This window comes from Cyprinus carpio, chromosome A6 (assembly GCF_018340385.1).
Source record: "Cyprinus carpio isolate SPL01 chromosome A6, ASM1834038v1, whole genome shotgun sequence".
Taxonomy (NCBI): Eukaryota; Metazoa; Chordata; class Actinopteri; order Cypriniformes; family Cyprinidae; genus Cyprinus; species Cyprinus carpio.
Genome location: NC_056577.1, coordinates 30,889,185 through 30,903,282, shown reverse-complemented (window position 1 = coordinate 30,903,282; position 14,098 = coordinate 30,889,185). Strand labels below are relative to the sequence as shown.

The 14,098-nt window shown below is 38.4% G+C and overlaps 1 pseudogene; it reads right to left on the bottom strand.

Moving 5' to 3' along the window:
- Nucleotides 1-6,004: 6,004 nt before the first annotated feature.
- On the bottom strand, nt 6,005-9,018 carry LOC109070606 (annotated as a pseudogene).
- Nucleotides 9,019-14,098: the final 5,080 nt, after the last annotated feature.

Genomic DNA, 14,098 nt, shown 5'->3' with positions numbered 1-14,098 from the left:
AAGAAAAAGTTTTATAAATAAATTTTAAATACATTATTAATACATTATTTTTTTCTTCCAGACGACTTCCAAATTCCGCGCTAAAACTAAGACCCAGATGCTATGCTATTGGTCCAAAAATACAGTTTCACCAACTCAGTCAAAGCACTAGTTTACCTTTAGCAAAGTTAAATTATCATATACAACTACGGCTGATATAATTTCAATGATGGCTGACATTTAAAATGGAAGTTTTTTTTTCTTAATAAAATTAAATGATATATCAAAAGATCAAATACAATTCTTAAAAAATACAGCTCAAGTGATCAATGCAGTGTAAAATGTGGTTTAATTTTCCTATTCAATGAAACAAAACTGTAATAAAAATCAAATGAAATACAATTTGTGTTTGATATCTAATCATTTCAAACAACTTAATTAGAATTATTATCGAACCATTAACAAAGGTGTTTAACTTATTGCTAAAATGTTGAAAGCTAGCCTAAATACTACACATTTGTATTACGTAGTTTACTATTATTTGTATTATTAGTAGACTGAAGATTGAACTTTTTTTATGTTTTTACATTGCTTTTTTTTTGACTGATAACTTTAAGAGGGCTTTTATTTTTATATTGAAAAATCTTTATCTTGCAGAGGTGCGCTCTTTTCCTGTGAAGTAGAATTATTTTATTTTTTTGCTATACAATTCCATTCACAGCTGTACAATGCAGTAAAGTTAAAAAATTAACTGTAGCTAGAGCTGGTGTAAGTAAACTGTCATTCATATCAGGTATTTAATCATGGATAAATTTGTAGTTCAGTTAACAAAGGCAGACAGGGTGAAACAGGAATCAAAACAAGAGAGGAATTACAAGCAAGCAAATCTTAAGAGTTCTATCAATAATTCACACATACTGCATCTGCATCCTTTTTTTCTCCTAAACTGAAGCCTTTTTCAATCACGCAGTGAAACTGCATGGCCATTGGTTCATGCAGCGTATATAAAAAAATGACAAAGCCCGCCAGAATGGGCAGGGTCATCTGGCTATATATGCGGGCGTTCGCCATAGGATTCTCAGATTCTCAGAGGCTGAGGTGGACCTCTTCGCCTCAGAAGACAACTCTCACTGCCAAATTTATTATGTAAAGACCAGGCCCTCGATGGGCCCAAACTCCTTCTTTATACATTTCCCCCAATCGCCCTGATCCCACAGGTGATCAGGCAAATCAAGGAACAGAGACACAAGGTTCTCCTGGTGGCTCCTCTCTGGAAGAACCAACTGTGGCTATCAGAGCTAACCCAGCTGTTGTTTGTATCCATTTTGGAATAACTTACACTCAAAAGACTGCGTCTTGGTAGTAAAAAAACGCATGGCTTTGTATCATACAGTGTCACAAACAGAATGACACCATCCACAAAAAAAAAAAAAGCTAGGTTTTTTTAAAAAAAAAATCTTCAAATAAAATTAAATCCATATCTATTAATAACACGTGATGCATGCTGTGATGCACCTGTCATCTGATGGGGCGTAACTTAGCAATCAGCTTTTTGCACAAATAATTGTTTCTTTTTTTCTTCTTCAACATTTTTCATATATATGTGTGTGTGTTTTGTGGGGAATGTGGCTGTATCTGCATGATTACCATTTGTATAAGTGCACATCAGCGTGTGATTACTGTGTGTATGACAGCTATCAGTGTGAATGCAGTCTATATGAATAAAGTGTGATTATTGACTATATGGTGCATCAGTATCACTACCATCCGTATAACCTGCCATCAGCATGTGATTATTGACTATATGAGCATCTATTAGTGTGAATGCTGTATTTCTAGCAATCTCAGGATGTACTGTAATTGGCATACATAGTAAATTCTATTATTCTTAAAAAGAATCATTTATTCTTATTCTTTCTTTTTTTCCTTATTTATTTTTATTTCTCAAATTAATCTTATTGTATTTTTCTAGTGTTCAAATAAATCATTTATACGATTTCTAAGATTCTGTCTATTGTTTTATAATTGAAAAACTATGCAGTGGGTTGTTTAATGACTAAAATAGCTTGTAGAACCCTTCAATACATTTGGTAATTTTCCAAAGACACCAAATTGTGAGTGTAGCACACTGAAGTCAGGAACTGTTGCAATTTTAAGTTAGGTATGGCATTTTCAGCTCTGAGTCCCATAATGGGGGGTGCAGGATAACATGTTAAAGGGATAGTTCACCCCCATGTCGTTCCAAACCCATAAGACCTTCGTTCATCTTCGGAACACAAATTAAGATATTTTTGATGAAATCTGAGAGCTTTCTGACCCTCCATAGATAGCAAAGGTCCTACCACGTTTTTTTTTTTTTTTTTTTTTTTTTTTTTGTGACATCAGTGGTTCAACCGTAATTAAAAAGAAAATCTTAATTTTTGTTCCGAAGAAGAACGAAGGTCTTACAGATTTGAAACAACATGAGGGTGAGTAATTAATGACAGAATTTTGATTTTTGGGTGAACTATCCCTTTAAGTGTGGTATCCCCAAAAATCATTCCACAATTAACAACCTACGCAAACACTCAGAAGATCCTGAAATCAAGTCACTAGCAGGGAAGGTGTATAAACATTGGAGGACCTTCATTAAGCAACATGCAAATAAACCTACTATAAAAGTTCATGTGACAGACAGAAAATTTAAGGAGCAATGCCAAGAAACTGTTATCTGAAGCCACTGGGCTAAAGGTACTGATCCTAACTGGTCATTACAATTTCTTAACCACCTATGCTTTCATTAGTTTATTGCTATTAAGAAATAGCTTAAAGGTTGAATACCTCTGCTCCCAACCAAAATGTAGAAATAACAGTACTTTACTTACTAATTGCAATGCAAAAAAGTGATGTTCTTTTGCAGTATTTTTGTCTTGTTTTCCAGTGCAACTGTGTAAAGATGACATAAGATAAAAATCTTCCTTTCTGAGTAACTGATCAAAACGGATTTTATAATTAAAAGTACAAATATCTGCCGAACCCAACTATTGCTCATTGTAAATTCTGAAATTGTATTGCCACAAATTAAGGCCTTTCAAATGTTTTAAGTTGAATTTTCTGAACCCATTGGCAGATATCTGTTAGTTTTAATCATAAATTCAATCCATTTTGATCAAATTCTCATAAAAGTCTTAAAATTGTTCTATTTGTGTGATTTTGCTTCTCAAGCAAATGTGTCTTGATTTTAGAATTGTAGACATTTGCCCTTAAAAAACAAAAAAACAAAAAAACAAAAAAAAAACTAAGAATGTCACATTTTAGCAGTGTGACCAGTAGCTGTTATTTCTATATTCTAGTGGTTGGGATCAGAGCTATTCAAACCTTAAGCTATTTATTTTTTTGTAAATTAATTAAAAAGTAATCTGTAATCTGGGCCGAACAGGATGGATTCCCAAGATAAATATTCTCACGGTCCAGCTGGGGCAAAGCATGCCTGGAGATCTGAATCTGAAACTCATTTCGGGTGGAGCTTATATTGACTGGCACCACTGCGAGATACAAAGACAACAACAAAACATCAACTATTCAGGTTCAATTAATGTGAGATCTTTGCAATAAGGATTTATGTACAGTTTTACCATGTAACAATTCTTTTAGTACTTTTGAGGAAGAATTTTGGGGAACAAATGCAATTCTCTTGCCAAATTATGTGATTGTTTGTACTTTAAAAATGAGTCCTATAAAGGGTGTTTGCACAGACTATTAATTACTTTAGAAAGAAGAATCTGAATGAGCTTTATAGCCAGGTATGTTTACACATACGAGGAATTTGCTTTCGTGACAGAAGCTTCCACAGTGAAACAAAATGACAGCAAGAGAACAAAAAAAAAAAAAAAACATAATAATATAATAAAAATACAAATAAGTAGGTAAGGAATAACAATATACAATTTGACAATTGTATGTGCAGGTATATTACAATAGGCAGTTTTGTATGTACAGATATATTATGTGCAAATTTGAAGTGTAGACTAAGTATGTGAGTTAGATAAATAAGTGTATGTGAGTATAAATAGTGTTGTGTGTTCCACAGTTATTGTCAAGTGTTTATTAGATGGATTGCCTGGAGGAAGAAACTGTTCCTGTGTCTGGTCATTCTGGTGCTCAAAGCTCTGTAGCGTTGACCAGGTAGCAACAGTTCAAAGAGGAAGTGTGCTGGATGTTAGGGGTCCAGAGTGATTTTGCCAGCCCTTTTGCTCACTCTGGATAAGTACAGTTCTTGAATAGAAGGGGGGTTGTACCAATGATTCGCTCAGCAGTCCGGACTACCCTCTGTAGTCTTCTGAGGTCAGATTTGGTAGCTGAGCTGAACCAGACAGTTACTGAAGTGCAGAGGACGGATTCAATGATGGCGGAGTAGAACTGTTTCAGCAGCTCTTGTGGAAGGTTGAATTTCCTCAGCTGGCGAATGGAGTACAACCTCTGCTGGGCCTTTTTCACAATGAATCCAATGTGAATGTCCCACTTCAGGTCCTGAGATATTGTGGTGTTGCCTGTCTGTCAGGAAGCTGTTGATCCACTGACAGACGGAGGTGGGCATGGAGAGCTGAGTTAGTTTGGGCAGGAGAATGTTTGGAATGATAGTGTTAAAAGCCGAGCTGAAGTCCACAAACAGGATCCTCACATAAGTCCCTGGTCTGTCTAGATGTTGCAGAACATAATGCAGTCCAATGTTTACTGCAAAGTCCACAGACCTGTTTGCTCTGTAGGCAAACTGGGGAGGATCCAGTAAGGGTCCAGTAATGTCATTCAGGTGGGCCGGCACCAGTTTTTCAAATGACTTCATGACCACAGACGTTAGAGCCACAGGCCTGTAGTCATTTAGTCCTGTAATTTAGTTTTTTTGGGGATGGAGATGATGGTGGTGTGTTTGAAGCATGAAGGGACTTTGCACAGCTCCAGTGATCTATTGAAGGTCTGTGTGAAGATGGGGGCCAGCTGGTCAGCACAGGATTTCAGATAGACAGATGTAACACAATCTGGGCCTGGTACTTTTTTCCTTTTCTGCTTCCGGAAGATCTGGCACAACTCCTCTTCCCTGATCTGAATTGCAGGTGTGGGGGAGAGGGGGGTTGCAGGAGGTGTGAATGGTGTGAGCGGTTGTTTGGAGAGGTGTTCAGTGCGGGTTGCAAGATGTGTGAACGGTTGTGTGGAGAGGTGTTCAGGTAGGGTTGCAAAAGGTGTGAATGGTGTGAACGGTTGTGTGGAGAGGTGTTCAGGGCAGGTGATGAGTGTTCTTTCAAACCTGCAGTAAAACTCGTTCAGATCGTCTGCCAGTTGTTGATTTTCCTCAGTGCTGGGGGATGGTGTCTTGTAATTGGTGATCTCCTTAAGACATTTTCAAACTGATGCTGAGTCACTGGAAGTGAACTGAGTCCTTATTTTTTCAGAATAATTCCTCTTTGCCACTCTGATCTCCTTTCCCAGTGTGTATTTAGCCTGTTTATACAAGACATTGTCCCCCTCCCTGTAAGCATCTTCTTTGGCCTGACGGAGCTGTCTGAGTTTTGCAGTGAACCACGGTTTGTCATTGTTGTAAGTTAGATGAGTCCTGGTAGGAATACAGATATCCTCACAGAAACTGATATAAAATGTTACAGTCTCTGTGAGCTCATCCAGATCGGTGGCAGCAGCTTCAAAAACACTCCAATCAGTGAGGTCAAAACAAGATTGTAAATCCTGCTCTGCTTCATTAGTTCATCTTTTCACAGTCCTTAATACAGGTTTAGCTGATTTTAGTTTCTGCCTGTAGGTCGGTATAAGATTACCCAAACAGTGATCAGAGCTCCCCATAGCTGCTCGTGAAACAGAGTGATATGCATCCTTTATTGTGGTGTAACAGTGATCCAAATATATTAAATACTCAACAGGGACATGTGATGCGCTGTCTGTATTTTGGCAGTTCACGGGAGAGATTTGCTTTATTAAAGTCCCCGAGAATGATTAAGACAGAGTCTGGGTGTTGTTGTTCTGTCTCTGTGATCTGATCAGCAAGTTTCTGTAAAGCTGAGCTCAACGTGCGCTTGTAAACACTCACCAGAATGAACAAGTGAAACTCCTGCAGTGAATAGAATGGCTTACAGTAATGAAGAGTGTTTCTAGATCTGAACAGCACATCTTCTTTAACACTGTTACATCTATACTCCACCTTTCGTTGATGTAAAAGCATGTCCGGAATTTCCCCGTTGATTCTGCGTCACGGTCCACTCTGAACAGCTGAAAGCCCAGCAGATGGAGCACGCTTTCTGGAATGTTTCCGTGAAACACAGAGCAGCAGAGTGTGAGAAATCCTTATTTGTCCGGGAGAGCAGGAGGAGTTCGTCTGTTTTTTTGGGTAGAGAGCAGAGATTTGCCAGATGGATGCTAGGCAACGGCATTCGAAATCCGCGTTTTCTGAGTTTCACAAGCATGCCGTCTCTCTTTCCCCGTCTTCGCATCCTGAAGCGCGTGATCAGCACAGCTGCTCCGCCGATGAAAATGTCCAGCAAAACATCAGAATATTCGAAAACTGCTAATATATCGGGAGATGTGTAGTGCCAAATGTCCAGCAATTCATCCCTGGTGAAACTGATGGCAGGAATATAACTAAAGACAGGACAAACTAACAAAAACACAAAACTGCAGAGCACGTCATGCAGGCAGCTATCTTATATCGGTGCCAGCGACTTTACTTTGGTATTTAATAATAATTGACTTAAAATGATTTTTTATAAGAGTCCTGAATGTAATAATGCAATAATTGGCCTTAAAGCTACACTATAACCTTTCTTTTTGATAAATACACTTTTAAATAAATACTCATTTCAGTGCTGTCACAATTTTTTTTTTTTTTTGTGGGAAATACATACATACATTATTCGCCTTTGTGCCTAATCATAGTACCTAATAGTCTAATGTCATTAAAGTTAGAAGAATGAATTCAAACTGTGATAAATGGGCACTTACCTCCTATATAGAAGGCTTTGAATCCCTTAGGGATAGTTCCGGTCAGTGCTGAGAACAACCACTAGTTTATTTCCCTTAGAGGTCAAAGATGGAGGCTGTTCACTGCCACACCACTGACCCAAAAGAGTGTCTGTCTCGCTGTCACCATCGTACAGAGACACAGAGTTATATTCACACGTCATTCAGGCTGTTCTGATCCTCAAGCTCCAGAAAGGGAAAAATAGCTTGATCCTGTAGCCAGCTGCTAAAGTGATTGTCCAGTGACATTTGATGTTGTTGGGGTAGATGTTTGGGTAGTGAGGGCTAGTAAAGTTCCCACTGATATTTTTGAGAATTTGCTGGCACTCTCCTTTAAAAACAGGAATATCAAGGAATATGTATTTAAAAATTTTATTGTGATTATGCATCTTGTGTGAAAATGTCTCACCTGAGTATTAGTAGGCTTTAAAACCTCTCACACCAATATTAAAGTCTGATTTGAAGACCACCAGCAGATGGTTTGATGTGGTGATGGTGTTGGGAGGTCTCTCATTAGCCATCAAAGAGAGCCACAGTCGAAATTGCACCCCTCATTGTTTTCCAACTGGAAGTCAAGAAACACCAGGCTCACTACACTCTGATTGGGCACGTGTACAGTCCAGGAGCAACTGGCATTGTTGTTGTACTCTAATGCATAACCTGGGCTTGAGATGACCCCTGAAAGACCAGTCAAAACCCCACCATACATATCTGATTTCGAGAAAGGAACAAATTAACTAATTAACATTTTTATTTTTACATTTGCTGTAATTTTCCTCAGAACCTCATAATTTCAATTAATTTCTTAGTTTGTACTTAGTGTAAAAAAATTAAATTTGTGCAGCTCATATATTTGTATAAAGTGCTAAAGACATAATTTCTTTAAATCTAATCCATTCAGGTCATTTTTTTTTACCTGGAAAAATTTCTAAATCTAAAGAAGAAAATATATTTTTTAATATGGAAACCAAACTTGTGTTATCAAAAAATAAATAAATAAATAAATAAAAACTAAAAACAACAAAAAAATAAACAAAAAACAGCTTTAAAAAATTATATATATATATATATATATATATATATATATATATATATATATATATATATATATATATATAATTTGTATTTATTTTGAATTTTTAATAATTTAAGTCTAGAATTTTTAAGAATTTGTAGAATTGTTAAGTGTTTTAAAAAGAGCTACCTCCAGTTCAAGTAAAATGAATGTAATATTTATGTTGTTTTAGAAAAAGATGTATATTTCATTAATTTGGACTGTTTTTAAGCAGTCTTGAGTTATATGTTCAAATGAATTGAATTAAATCCATTGATTTAAATATATTTTACTAGTAATTTGAGGAATAGTAACCTTTTTTATGAGGATTAGATAGTAGTGCCAGTTGAAAGATTGGATAACAAAGTTAGTAAGCAATTTCATCACACTAGACTTATGTTAACACATATAATGTTGAAGATTTGTGGCTATACTACTGAAATAAGGTGTATTTTAACATTTATCCCTTTGCAATGTCTTGCCCCATAGACTTTGATTGTAAAAGGACTGCAGTAAACACAATATTTGCTTATTTTTACAAACTGACGGTCAAGTGGTAATTACTGTCTGTTGTAATCAACTGCACATTAATTGATATTGCACCTGGAATTTTCAGCTGCACTCCTCACCTTTTCTGTAGCCAACGGAGAAACCCATGTGTGCAATATGACAGTCTGAATGGAAAATATGGACATGATGTACCAGGATGAGCTGAACTGAGGAGGAGAAACATCTCCACAGAATTTCCCCAGAAGGTTGCCTTCATCCTCTGAGATGCCGTTGTATATCTTGATGTAGTCATAAGCACAATCTGTATGGTATTCCAGCTCGAAGTGATGGAAGGTTAACAGTACAGAAGAGCCTTCTGAGACCACTATCAACCAGGTGCATTTAGTGTTATAAGGGCACAGGCCCGGAAAATTAGGGCTTTACACATTGCCACTGCTTGCAGAGAGGATTCCTCCACATTTAACACCTATAAACATATTATGCTGTAATGCTAATGTAACTTCCCTTATAGTCTACAGTGAAAAAGTCCCTGCCTAGTGTGGAAGAGTACAGCTAAAGCAAGAGAAAGGAGCCAGGAATGGGGCTAAATGCAGGTAGGCACCTGACAAGTAGGCGGGGACACCCCACCCAAAGGCCAACTTCAGAAGGAGTGAGTCTTGACCTACAAAGAGAGGGGAGATCAGAGGACTCGTGGCTTTAGGATAGCATCCTGATCCACAGATAAGCTCAGCCTCAGAGCACCGCGGAGGAAACATGTAACCAGAGGGTGTCTGCCCACTGACTGGCCACCGAGAGGGGCATGGTAGGCAGCAATGGCCGCCATGTAGACCTTCTGGGTGCAGGAACTCCAGAACTGTACCAACCGGGCAGTTGACTGGGTCGAGCTGGCAGTCTCCGCACCAAGAAGTGAAAATTCCCACTTCAAGGCGTACAGTTTCCTTGTGGATGGAGCTCTGGATTGGAGGATGGTCTCAACAACCTCGGTTGAGAGACTGGAACTTCCACAGCTCCGGGCGGGGATGGAATATTGTGCACCTGTCTGTAAAGCGGGCACATACACAGAGCTCGCTGGTGGTTGATATAAGTGCGCACCGACACATGGCGACCTCTCAGGCCCGGGAGAATGTGTTTCAACTTTGCTACAAACATGGCCAGCATTTCCAGGCAGGGAAGTCCCATGTGAGATGGCGGCCACTCCATGGACCATGGGCCGAGTGGCCACTCATGACCGCTCCTCAACCGGTAAGGGTTGGGTCCATTGCTAGCATACGCAGTGACAAGTAGCTCCCAACACCAGGCCCTGAGTCAAGAACCAAGGTTTCCTCGACATCTCTAAGGCACGTAGCCGCGTGACCTTGAGCATGTGAAGCGGTTTTCTCCCCTGGTCTTGAGCCACCACTGTAGGGATTTCATGTACAGCAGGCCAAAAGGCATCACGTTGGACGCAGCTGCCATCAGACCCAGCACTCTCTGAAACTGCTTGACAGTGAGTGACTGGCCTTCTTTCACTCTCTTAACTGCTGTGAGGATCGACTCGATCCGAGTAGGGGACAACCATGTCTGCATCGTGGTTGAATCCCACACCATGCCTAGATAAGAATCATCAAATTTAGGAAGCTGCCATACAAACTTACAGAAGAACTGAGGTGTTTACAATGTACACTTAGGTGTACATCCTACCTTGCTTGTAGGTGACTTTTCCAGTAATGAACAGAACATGAATGACTGCTAGTAACTAGAAAACTTACATGGGGGCGGCGGCCCTAAATACCCTCTAGACGTCTCTATTAAAGTTTTTAAAGCATTTTGTACATGTTTGCATATAGGCTAGTTGGATAAATTCTGCTTTCAGAACGCTCACATCTGTAATGGAGAAATGTCACATCTTTAACATTGCTTTTTCCTCTGAAAAACAAAAACGAAAATTTAAATAAAATTGATATTTTATGTTTTGTGAATAGTCAACCCTTCTCCATTCTGCAGATATTGTTGCTTCTGGTTTGTGCATTGTAAATCACAGAAAGTCTACAAAATCCTAAAAAAAAAAAAAAAGAAGTATCCTAAAACCTCTGGTCTTTTTTGTTCATGTATGTAACCCATAGATTTCCCAAATCTAAAAAAGAGGCCTATAAAATATGTTCATAGACGTATACTTTTCTGATGTCTGGAGTCTATTTTCAGGTGTTTAGAAAGATGGTTCAATATATTGTTAATGAATACATTCTGTGAAAATTTATATTTCAGGTTTTGAATGCGAATGTCAGCCCATTAAGCTGGAATTGCCCAATAATGAAAATAAAAATGATTAGACCTACATGAAGTCTCGAGATTTCTTATTACTGCAATATATTTTTACATTTGTATTGCAAAATGACTGCAGCGTTGCTATGTACAAATAAAAGAGTACAAGTCAAGACAAGTCAAGTCACCATTATTTATATAGTGCTTTAAACAAAAAAGATTGCATCAAAGCAACTGAACAACATTAATTAGGAAAACAGTGTGTCAATAATACAAAATGACAGTTAGAGGCAGTTCATCATTGAATTCAGTGATGTCATCATGCAGCTCAGTTCAGTTTAAATCATATTTGTGCAATAATTTGCAATCAAGTCAACGATATCGCTGTAAATGAAGTGTCCCCAACTAAGCAAGCCAGAGGCGACAGCGGCAAGGAACCAAAACTCCACTGGTGACAGAATGGAGAAAAAACCTGGGGAGAAACCAGGCTCAGTTGGGGGGCCAGTTCTCCCTGACCAGACGAAACCAGCAGTTTAATTCCTGGCTGCAGCAAAGTCAGATGGTACAGAAGAATCATCTGTTTCCTGTGGTCTTGTCCCGGTGGTTGTCTGAGACAAGGTCTTTACAGGAGATCTGTCTCTGGGGCTCTAGTTGTCCTGGTCTCCGCTGTCTTTCAGGGCTGTAGAGGCCCTTTCTAGGTGCTGATCCACCATCTGGACTGGATACGTACTGGATCCGGGTGACTGCAGTGACCCTCTGACTTGGATAAAGACTGGATTTGGTGGCTATGGTGACCTCGGAATAAGAGAGAAACAGACTAATATTAGCGTAGGTGCCATTCTTTTAATGATGTAGCAAGTACATCGGGTGTTATGGGAAGTGTTCCCGGTTCCGGTTTAACTAATTAATGCAGCCTAAAAATCCTTTAACGGATTTGGATATTAGAAGAGTATTAGTGTGCTATGTGTAAGGCAGGTTAAAGAGATGGGTCTTCAATCTAGATTTTAACTGCAAGAGTGTGTCTGCATCCCGAACAATGTTTAGGTAGGTTATTCCAGAGTTTTGGAGCTAAATAAGAAAAGAATCTGCCGCTCGCAGTTGATTTTGATATTCTAGGTATTATCAAATTGCCAGAGTTTTGAGAACGGAGCGGACGTGGAGGACTATAATGTAACAAGAGCTTGTTCAAATACTGAGGTGCTAAATCATTCAGGGCTTTATAAGGAATAAGCAAGATTTTAAAATCTATACAATGTTTGATAGGGAGCCAGTGCAGTGTTGACAGAACCGGGCTAATATGATCATACTTTCTGGTTCTAGTAAGAACTCTAGCTGCTGCATTTTGGACTAACTGGAGTTTGTTTACTAAGCGTGCAGAACAACCACCCAAAAAAACATTACAATAATCTAACCTTGAGGTCATAAACGCATGGATTAACATTTCTGCATTTGACATTGAGAGCATAGGCCGTAATTTAGATATTTTTTTGAGATGTAAAAATGCAGTTTTACAAATGTTAGAAACGTGGCTTTCTAAGGAAAGGTTGCTATCAAATAGAACACCTAGGTTCCTAACTGATGACGAAGAATTGACAGAGCAGCCATCAAGTCTTAGACAGCTTTCTAGGTTATTACATGCAGAGTTTTTAGGTCCTATAATTAACACCTCTGTTTTTTTCAGAATTTAGCAGAAAGAAATTACTCATCATCCAGTTTTTTTATATCGACTATGCATTCCGTTAGTTTTTCAAATTGGTATGTTTCGCTGGGCCGTGAAGAAATATAGAGCTGAGTATCATCAGCATAACAGTGAAAGTTAACACCATGTTTCCTGTTGATATTTCCCAAGGGTAACATGTAAAGCATGAAGAGTAACAGCCCTAGTACTGAGCCTTGAGGTACTCCATACTGCACTTGTGATCGATATGATACCTCTTCATTCACTCCTATGAATTGATGGCGGTCATATAAGTACGATTTAAACCATGCTAATACACTTCCATTAATGCCAACAAAGTGTTATAGTCTATGCAAAAGAATGGTGTGGTCAATAGTGTCGAACGCAGCACTAAGATCCAATAGCACTAATAGAGAGATACAACCACGATCAGATGATAAGAGCAGGTCATTTGTAACTCCAAGGAGAGCAGTCTCAGTACTATGATACGGTCTTAATCCTGACAGATGCTATTTTTCTCTAAGAAGGAATATAATTGTGAGGATACTACCTTTTCTAGTGTCTTGGACAGAAAAGGGAGATTCGAGATCGGTCTATAATTAACTAGTTCTTTGGGGTCAAGTTGTGTTTTTTTGATGAGAGGCTTAATAACAGCCAGTTTGAAGGTTTTGGGGACATATCCTAATAACAATGAGGAATTAATAATAGTCAGAAGTGGATCTATGACTTCTGGAAGCACCTCTTTTAGGAGCTTAGATGGAATAGGGTCTAACATACATGTTGGTTTAGATGATTTAACAAGTTTATACAATTCTTCCTCTCCTATAGTAGAGAATGAATGGAACTGTTCCTTAGGGGATCTATAGTGCACTGTCTGATGTGATACTGTAGCTGACGGCTGCATGGTTACAATTTCATCTCTAATAGTATAGATTTTAGAAGTAAAGTAGCTCATAAAGTCATTACTGCTGTGATGTTGGGAAATGTCAACACTTGTTGATGCTTTATTTTTTATTAATTTAGCCACTGTATTGAATAAATACCTGGGGTTATGTTTGTTTTCTTCTAAAAAGAGACGAAAAGTAATCAGATCTAGCAGTTTTTAATGCTTTTCTGTAGGATAGGTTACTTTCCCTCCAAGCAATACGAAATATCTCTAGTTTTGTTTTGCTCCAGCTGCACTCCATTTTCCGGGCTGCTTTTTTTAGGGTGCGAGTGTGCTCATTATACCATGGTGTCAGACTGTTTTCCTTAACCTCCCTTAAGCGTAAAGGAGCAACTGTATTTAAAATGCTAGAAAAGAGAGAGTCCATAGTTTTTGTTACATTATCAAGTTGTTCTGAGGTTTTGGATATGCTAAGGAATTGGGAAACATCAGGAAGATTACTTACAAAGCAGTCTTTTGTGGTAGAAGTGATGGTTCTACCATACTTGTAACAAGAAGTAGAATTTACAGTTTTAGCTATATGAAGTTTGCACAAAACTAAATAATGAAGCTGAGAAATAATCGCTTGGCTGCATAATTTCAACACCATCAACATCAATTCCATGTGACAGTATTAAATCTAGAGTATGATTTCGACAATGAGTATGTCCTGAGACGTGTTGTCTAACCCCAATAGAGTTCAGAATGTCTA